Consider the following 9,647-nt stretch of genomic DNA (forward strand, 5'->3'; position numbering starts at 1 on the left):
TATAGCTATTTTGGTTTCGGGTTTTTGATCATTTCCATCTTTAACCCTGTATTCAAACAAAACCCCGGGACCTATTGCAGTAGAAAATCGTCTTTTTTTATTGGTTCCCTTTGTGAAAAAACGTTTTTTGTAAGTTTACATGCTTTCCCCATTCTTTTTGTTTTTTTGTTCGAACATGCTGTTTGGATCAGTGTTAATATTTCAAGTATGAATATACTTATTTTTAGTGTAATTCCATCTGGTAAACCATTTTTAATTTTTTGCGAAAACGTTAAGAACCATGATTGAACAACAAATAAAAGACACCTGGCATGGTGAAATCTTACATAAATGTTTATTTCAGTAGCATGACTTACACTTCATCAACTTGACAGTAAAACAGAAATAAATGAAATGTTATGATATTTTTAAGGGACAATTGTAAATTAGTAAAAACTAAAAATATACATTTGGGAGTGTTTAACGCTAAGTCTGCTAGTGACAAATGCATCTACACTGCAACCATTGCAGACCAAGATCAGCTGGTGCGTCTACGCCGTCTTGTCATGGTCTGCACATCAGCTATTTGTTATTCGGTCAACTGCTACATATTTTGAAATTTTCTCTAAAAACATATGAACAGTTTTGTACTGATTGAACAATGGACAAGTAAATTTAAAATATTTGGCGTGGCAAAGGGTTAAGGAAATGTAAATAGTACGAATAAATTATGCATTTCAACCTATTTGTGATTTCTGTAGAAATGATTCGGAAAAGTATCACATTGTATAATTCATTATTTCTGACTTAGAAATTGTGACTGCATCATGAAATGTTAATTAAATAAAGTAACAAACAAGACGAGATATAATGTTTGCAACATATGTTTATAAGATACATATTAAACAATATCAAAGATTAACTAAAGCTGTGATTAGGACATGTTTACATAATATCTTCAATGCGGTTGGAACAACATTTTTAAGTTATTCCTTATGTCTTCATTTCAAATGTTTATATATTTCTTCTTGTCTGGTTATCGTAATGTTAATCATAACGGCGGAATTAATTTGATATCAAATGTAAATAATTCAACTGTGCAATTTAATCTGTGTTTAATAAAATAAATTTTCCGATAAAGAAAATGAAGCGACACATATCTGTGCATATATGCACTAATTAAACTGTGATAAATTAAAGATAAATTAATTGAAAAATTAATTGAAAATGATCAGGTAGAGAAAAAGAAAAAGTTATTTTAGAGTAATGGATTGACTGATCGTCATAAAAGCCATTCCCTGAAATAAAGAAAAGAAGAAAGTAAATAAATGACAGTTGTTTGACCCTCAAAATGAAAAAAAACTAATGTTTTATTACTTATATGTTATATTTTTCCATTGTGAAACAAAACGTCAAGAAAATTCAAGAAATGTCTTTTAAGGTGAGTTACCTTTAAATAATCCAATATTTATGACAAGTGTTTGCCAATGTTACAGAAAAAAGGAAATTAAAATTACCGAATGCTATTGTTTACGTTTCTGAAGAGGGCTTTTGTCATTTCTCTTAACATACATCTTCGAATGAGTAAAGAAAATATACAAAATACTTACACAACGCTAGAAAATATATAGTTCACTTTTTGTCATTATTTCCTATCATCGTATCACCCACTTTCTTGATTCCTTTGAATGGACCAGCTATAATGTTGGCGGCAACAATGAATGGAGCTGCTGCTATACCAGCTAAAGGTCCTTTCTTTTTCCCGAAGTCATTTGCAACATCGAGACCTGAAGCGGGGAACATTTTGTATAAAAGAACCTTCCAAACAAAGATTTAGGCCTTCTTTCTCACATGTTTTCATTTATATTTTTGATTGTTATTTCAACAATTAAAACGTGTGTACGCGTGTGGGTTTTTGAGCATCGGCTTGCATGCCTAAGGTTAAGACCCTTTTACGCAACTATATTTCTTTTGAAACGGAAGTAGGATTTTGCGCATGCGCATTCTACGAAAAGCAATAACGAAAGAATAATTTTTTTTAGTATTCAACAATTTCATTAAAAATTTATATAATCTAATGATTAACCATAAAAATTTAGAATAGTTTATTTTGATTATTTACCGAAGCAATGGTTAATCTAACATTTCTGCAGTTACGCATTCATTCGGTGTCATTCATATTTGAAAGACTCTTAATGCTTTCGATTCTTTTAAAAGAACCTTCGTATCAAGCATAAAAACTTAACCATCTCTTGCATTTAAGTGTGCTGAAATGTGTCACTTGGAAATATCGTCCTTTAAAATACTCGTTGATTAAAGGTGTCATTAAAGGGTATAAATCTATATTTCATGAAATATTTATAAAAAATTTATCAACAGTAAAATTGTATTGGTTCCATTTTTATATGATTGATTCCCGAAAAAAGTAGTAACATATCATGTCTCTGTTATTCAACACACATGAATAATGTATGTAAACAGAATAAAATGTTCCGGAACAAAATATTATTTTGCTATTTTAAGAAGTTTTTTATCCGAATAGCAATGACTTTGTGCATGCGCCACTTGCTTTAAGGCAATTTGTTGGCATATTTATTTCATACAAGTACACATTTTGCTGCAATGCATCAATTGAGAAGCTCCGAGCAAATAAAAATGCGCTCATTACAGATGCCTTACCAAATCATTTCTACACACAGGTCATTTTCTATTTAGGTACATTATTCCGGATGTTTTGTAAATCATTTAAATTTGTATTATTATACTTATCATATGCACTGTCCATGAGAAAAGGGCCAGATATTTAATTTTAAAAAATATGCTTTCACTGATGCCTACCTTGTAAATGAATGTATTCCAATACAAACAAGAATTTGTAACAGAGTTACCAACGTCCCCCGCCCCGGGAGTTTTATATGAAGCATAAAATTGTGCTATTTCAAAAGATTGAGGTATGGATCTCAGGACATTCAGTCCAAAATTATGATCAATGCTAGATCTGCAAATGTAACAATAAATTTGTTAAAAAAATAAAATGAAACACGGAATTTAAAATTCTATCATGTTAAGCTTTGACCTCTAAGTGTGAACTTGACCTTGGAGGTAGGGGAGCAGGTGTTGTGCATGACATAACGTCTTATTATTGTGACTATTTGTGCCAAGTTATTTCAAAATCCCTTGAACTATGAAGAAGTTCAAGATTCAACACAAAATATACCCTATAACAGACTATGTTAATTTTTGACCTCTAAGTGTGACCTTGACCTTGGAGGTAGGGATGCAGGTGTTGCGCATGACACATCCTCTTATTATAGTGACTATTTGTGCGAAGTATTTTCACAATCCTTTGATCTATGAAAAAATTATAGACCTGACACAAAATATACCCTGTAACAAACTATGTAAGTATTTGACCTTCAAGTGTGACCTTGACCTTGGAGGTAGGTGACCGGTTTTTGCGCATGACACATCATCTGATTATTGTTAACAATTATGGCAAGTATTTACAAAAGTCCTTCATAGATAAGAAAGTTATGGACTGGACACGACATATACCCTCAAATAGACAATGTTGACCTTGAATGAACAAGTACGACCTTGACCCTGAAGGTACGGGTCTGGTTGTTGCGCATGACACATCGTCTTATTATAACAAACATTTGTGCCAAGTTATCTCAAATTCCTTTGATAAATGACAAAGTTATGGACCGGACACGAAATATACCCTGTAACAGACTATGTTAATATTTGACCTCCAAGTGTGACCTTGACGTTGAAGGTAGGCAACTGGTTTTTGCGCATGACACATCGTCTGATCATTATGAACAATTATGGCAAGTATTTACAAAATCCCTTCATAGATAAGAAAGTTATGGACCGGACACGAAATATACCCTGTAACAGACTATGTTAATATTTGACCTCCAAGTGTGACCTTGACCTTGAAGGTAGGTGACTGCTTTTTCCGCATGACACATCGTCTGATAATTGTGAACAATTATGGCAAGTATTTACAAAATCCCTTCATAGATAAGAAAGTTATGGACCGGACACGAAATATACCCTGTAACAGACTATGTTAATATTTGACCTCCAAGTGTGACCTTGACCTTGAAGGTAGGTGACTGGTTTTTGCGCATGACACATCGTCTGATTATTGTGAACAATAATGGCAAGTATTTACAAAATCCCTTCAAAGGTAAGAAAGTTATGGACCGGACACGAAATATACCCTGTAACAGACTATGTTAATATTTGACCTCTAAGTGTGACCTTGACCTTGGAGGTAGGTGACTGCTTTTCCCGCATGACACATCGTCTGATAATTGTGAACAATTATGGCAAGTATTTACAAAATCCCTTCATAGATAAGAAAGTTATGGACCGGACACGACATATACCCTCAAATAGGCAATTTTGACCTTGAATGAGCAAGTGTGACCTTGACCCTGGAGGTAGGGGTCTGGTTGTTGCGCATGACACATCGTCTTATTATAATAAACATTTGTGCCAAGTTATTTCAAATTCCTTTCATAAATGACAAAGTTATGGACCGGACACGAAAGTGTGACGGACGGACAGACGGACGGACAGACGGACAGACGGACGGACGGAGCCTATTTCTATATCCCCCTTTTTTCTTCGAAAAGGTGGGGGACAACAAGGCTTACAAGACTTGTAATGTGACATAATAGTAGTTCAACATTGTTCTGTTTGTGTCACTACTGCAGTCAGTAATAGTAGATTTCAAAATGTGTGACATTAAACTGGATAATAAAATGTGAGTTCTTTCGCTCCCCATCTGGTACATAGTCTTAATTTCTGAAGATTTTGTAAAATTACTAAAACATATGCATGTGACTGTTTGACATCAATGTTAAATCGGATAAAGGATAAAATAAAGTAAACTGAAAAACTAGAAACATTTTCATGAACATGCATAATCTCATGTTGTGACTTGTTTTAGAATAATTAGCTTCGATGTCATGTTTTAAAAATCTCTTTAGATATATTACATGAAATAGTTCAAGAAGGTTATTGTAAATATTTTTTCTTGATGAAAAAAAAGACTTTTTCCACATTTTTATCTCAATGATTTTCAAGTCCTGCGTCGTCCCAAATGGCTAACAAAATCATCTTTAAAATTTTCACAAATTTTCATATCCTTTACAGCAATCTTGGCCACAAATCTATTAAGGCAATTTTGTTAAAGGATATTTTATATAATTGTCTAGTTTTAACGGAAAACTTACTTAGAATTGTCTATGAACATCAACTGCTTGCGATAATCTTTTGCCCTGAGCAGTTTGCGCATGCGCGAGAAAAATACTATATCCGGTCCCTTTTTCATAACAACGGATTGCGTTGTAAAAAGGGTTATATGTTATTTAAAAATTAAAGGAGATCTTATGTAACAATAATGAATTGCATTTCACATAGGTTTAAAACTATAAATATAACCAAGCCTCAGCTTTTGGCAAGTCCAAAGGTGTTAACTTCTGATAAATATTATCTTGTTTACTGTTTACTGATTGTTAATAAGTCCATGTCAACATTATGTGTTTATCTGAGATACAGTGTTCAACACGTTTTGCTTGTTTTTGTTTGTATCAATTACGTCTAAGATGTTACGTTTACCTTTTCCTGCACCGTAAACAAGTCCACCTGCGGCGGCTACAGGCACCCACAACGGCGCTGTCCCTACTGTCGAAGCTACTTTAATTGCTTCTTCGTCAGACATTGCTCTGCTCAAAGAAACAATTTTTTCAAACATATTGCGGCTTTTGTACATTTCACTCACAAAATCCAGCATTTTTTTATCTTATCTGACTTTGTATTATATTTGAAAGTCCAAGGTAATTAAAACAGAAAGAGGTCTCTACAAAAGCAAATAACATATATATTTAATTGTTTGGATATCTTATCGGTAGGTGAACGTTGATTTTTGGTATATTTGTTAGAATTTTTGTTCAACCAGCACGCCAAGACATTACATATTACATTGTATAGTATGCAATCTTAAAGTTAAACTATTATCAAACCATTGACTTAATTTAGTTCATCGTCCTTCATTTTATCATTGAATAAGCTTAAACATATTTTATAATCATTCAACCACGCCCGAAATGTCACTACTGTCGAAGCTACTTTAATAACCTCTTCGACAATCATTTTCCTACTAAAAGAAACAATTTCATAAATATATGGCTGCAATGGCTTTATACATTTTAGTCACAAAATCCAGCATTTCATTTTAATCTTATCAGACTTTTTGTAATGTTTGAAAGTCCAAGGTTATCACAACAGAATTAGGTCTGTACAAAAACAAATAACATCTATCTAAAATAGTTTGGACATCTTATCGGCAGGTGAATGTTGTTGTTTTTTGTATATCTGGGTTTATATTTTTTTTCCAACAAGCTGTTTATAATGATATTGCTAAATATGATGTACAGTATAGTATACAACCGTAATTCTAAATCATTATCAAACCATTGACTTTATTTACTACACTGTCTTTTCCTTTCTTCATTGAATAAGCTTAAAATTATATTTCAATCATTTGTTTTTTAAATCACCACTGTTCTCAACTTGCAAGGACCTCTTTTGGATGGAATGGATGCATATTAATGTAATTTTATTCTGTTTAATGTGAACTGTTTAGTGCATTTTTTTCCAAACAATTTATCATGGATTTGTTCATACAGGCAACAAAGAATGGTCGTAAATATATTGTAGTCGCGTTGTTAAATACAATTTTGTATGTTAATTGCAAATCAATAATAAAAGTTTGATGACGGCTTAATCTTTTTTCAAAGCGATTATTGAATTGGTGTATACTATATGAGTTATCAAAAAGGGCAGGGCAATGTTCACCTTTACACTATTTAACAATGGCTGTGTACCTTTATCCCTCTGTATGGTGGCATATTTCTGCCACCAGATAACCTGATAACAAACTAGTTAATTAAGAGGTTAACTAGTTACGTAACTAGTTAACCTGATAATTAACTAGTTAATTAAGAGGTTAACTAGTTACGTAACTAGTTAATTTTTTCAATAAAGAAAAGATCATAACGGGAAATAAATGCATGTTAGTGCCTGCAACTGCCATCCTTTTATTATATCATCATCTTAAAATTAAGAGGTTAACTAGTTACGTAACTAGTTAACCTCTTAATTAACTAGTTAATTATCAGGTTAACTAGTTACGCAAATACCTAACTAGTTAACCTGATAAATAACTAGTTAATTAAGAGGTTAACTAGTTACATAAAAACGTAACTAGTTAACCTGATAAATAACTAGTTAGTTAAGAGGTTAACTAGTTACGCAAATACCTAACTAGTTAACCTGATAAATAACTAGTTAATTAAGAGGTTAACTAGTTACGTTTTTACGTAACTAGTTAACCTCTTAACTAACTAGTTATTTATCAGGTTAACTAGTTACGTAACTAGTTAACCTGATAATTAACTAGTTAAGTATTAGGTTAACTAGTTAGGTATTTTCGTAACTAGTTAACCTGATAATTAACTAGTTAATTAAGAGGTTAACTAGTTACATAAAAACGTAACTAGTTAACCTGATAAATAACTAGTTAATTAAGAGGTTAACTAGTTACGTAAAAACGTAACTAGTTAACCTCTTAATAAACTAGTTATTTATCAGGTTAACTAGTTAGGTATTTGCGTAACTAGTTTACCTATTAACTAACTAGTTATTTATCAGGTTAACTAGTTACGTAACTAGTTAACCTGATAATTAACTAGTTAAGTATTAGGTTACCTAGTTAGGTATTTTCGTAACTAGTTAACCTGATAATTAACTAGTTAATTAAGAGGTTAACTAGTTACATAAAAACGTAACTAGTTAACCTGATAAATAACTAGTTAGTTAATAGGTAAACTCGTTACGCAAATACCTAACTAGTTAACCTGATAAATAACTAGTTTATTAAGAGGTTAACTAGTTACGTTTTTACGTAACTAGTTAACCTCTTAACTAACTAGTTATTTATCAGGTTAACTATTTACGTAACTAGTTAACCTGATAATTAACTAGTTAAGTATTAGGTTAACTAGTTAGGTATTTTCGTAACTAGTTAACCTGATAATTAACTAGTTAATTAAGAGGTTAACTAGTTAAGTATTTATTTAACTAGTTAACCTATTAATTAACTAGTTAATTATCAGGTTAACTAGTTACGTAACTAGTTAACCTCTTAATATTAAGCTGACAATAAGGGATGGCAGTTTGCAGGCACTAACATGCATTTTTTTCCTGTTATGATCTTTTCTTTATTGAAAAAATTAACTAGTTACGTAACTAGTTAACCTGATAATTAACTAGTTAATTAAGAGGTTAACTAGTTACGTAACTAGTTAACCTCTTAATTAACTAGTTAATTATCAGGTTATCTGGTGGCAGAAATATGCCACCATACCTCTGTCATGTTAATATTCAAATAAACGAAACTATTCAGTCTCTTAATCTTGTTTCTTCTCTCTCTTTTTCTCTCTTACAGTCTTAATAATCATGAGAAATTCTTCAAAATTGCAAAAGTATTGGCATTAATTGATGGACCAACAACGCACAGGTAAACATTTACTGGCGATAAAATTATCCATATTACAGACAGTTGAAATTAGAATTTCAGGGCTGTGATACATTTCCATTCAGCTTCCTGTTTTCAAATTTATTTCAATAATAATAATACAAAAGGGAGATAAAAATGGAAAAGATGTTGACGTCATAATTTTAAAGGAGCTCTACTGAAGTCCAAACGCCTAAAGACATAAAAATCAGTTGGGAACTTAAAGCTACTCTCCCACACAAAACGGGTCTATAAACATCAACATATTTTAAACAGTTATTTAATATGCATATGTAAGTAAAATTTGCAGTTTTCACCAGATAACTGAGACCGTTTCACTTGACACAGTATTAACACCGTAAACATGTTGCGAGCAAGGCAGTTTAATGCAAGTAGAACTCACCATATAAAAGTCAGTTTTAAACTGGATTTCGGAGATATGTTCCTCTTTTTTGTCACTTCTTATAGACATCATTTTCTATGATATATTGCCCAGCAATCGATTTCAGGATAAAAAAAACTTAGCAAGCGCACAAATGTCCTACCCGCAACCAACGAATCTACTTGTAAACAGTAGTGTGAGTAGTGTGAGTGTTTATAAATTAAAGTATGGAACGTTGCAACGGTTTAAATTTTCAGCATGGTAAACATTGCAAAATCTTTATTTATATGTTTTTTCGTCGGACAAGACATGTATTATTCATCTAGTTTCATATAAATTTACTAGTCTGTGGTGCAATTATGTGAAATTATATCTTTTGATGACATTTTATTTCAAAACCGTCCAAACTGCAATGTGTTAGATAGTAGCTTGAAAACAGACGAAAAACAAAAGAATAAGAGCACAATTTATTCAAAATTAAATTGAAAAACTATTTTAAGTACGACTTTTAGGCAGATTTGAGTTGTATGCGTACAAACGCTTTTTAGATTTGCGAAATAAAAATGATAATTATAGAATACAAAGATAAAGTTCTAGAGTTTTATACTTTATACTTTATACTCATTGATACTAAAGAATAAATCAAGATGACTTACCTTTCCCAATGTTGTAGTCAGTTCAACATACCAT

General features: G+C 31.7%; 1 long non-coding RNA gene across 1 annotated transcript; it reads right to left on the minus strand.

The window, feature by feature from the left end:
- Window positions 1–312: 312 nt before the first annotated feature.
- On the minus strand, window positions 313–9,647 carry LOC132751488 (uncharacterized). Its single transcript, XR_009628685.1, has 4 exons — window positions 9,614–9,647; window positions 5,617–5,723; window positions 1,590–1,766; window positions 313–1,277 (listed from the first exon to the last, which is right to left on the minus strand). It is a non-coding gene; the product is annotated as an uncharacterized LOC132751488 (long non-coding RNA).

Source organism: Ruditapes philippinarum, unplaced genomic scaffold (genome assembly GCF_026571515.1).
Source record: "Ruditapes philippinarum isolate M1 unplaced genomic scaffold, ASM2657151v2 ctg1167_1_1_1_1, whole genome shotgun sequence".
NCBI lineage: Eukaryota > Metazoa > Mollusca > Bivalvia > Venerida > Veneridae > Ruditapes > Ruditapes philippinarum.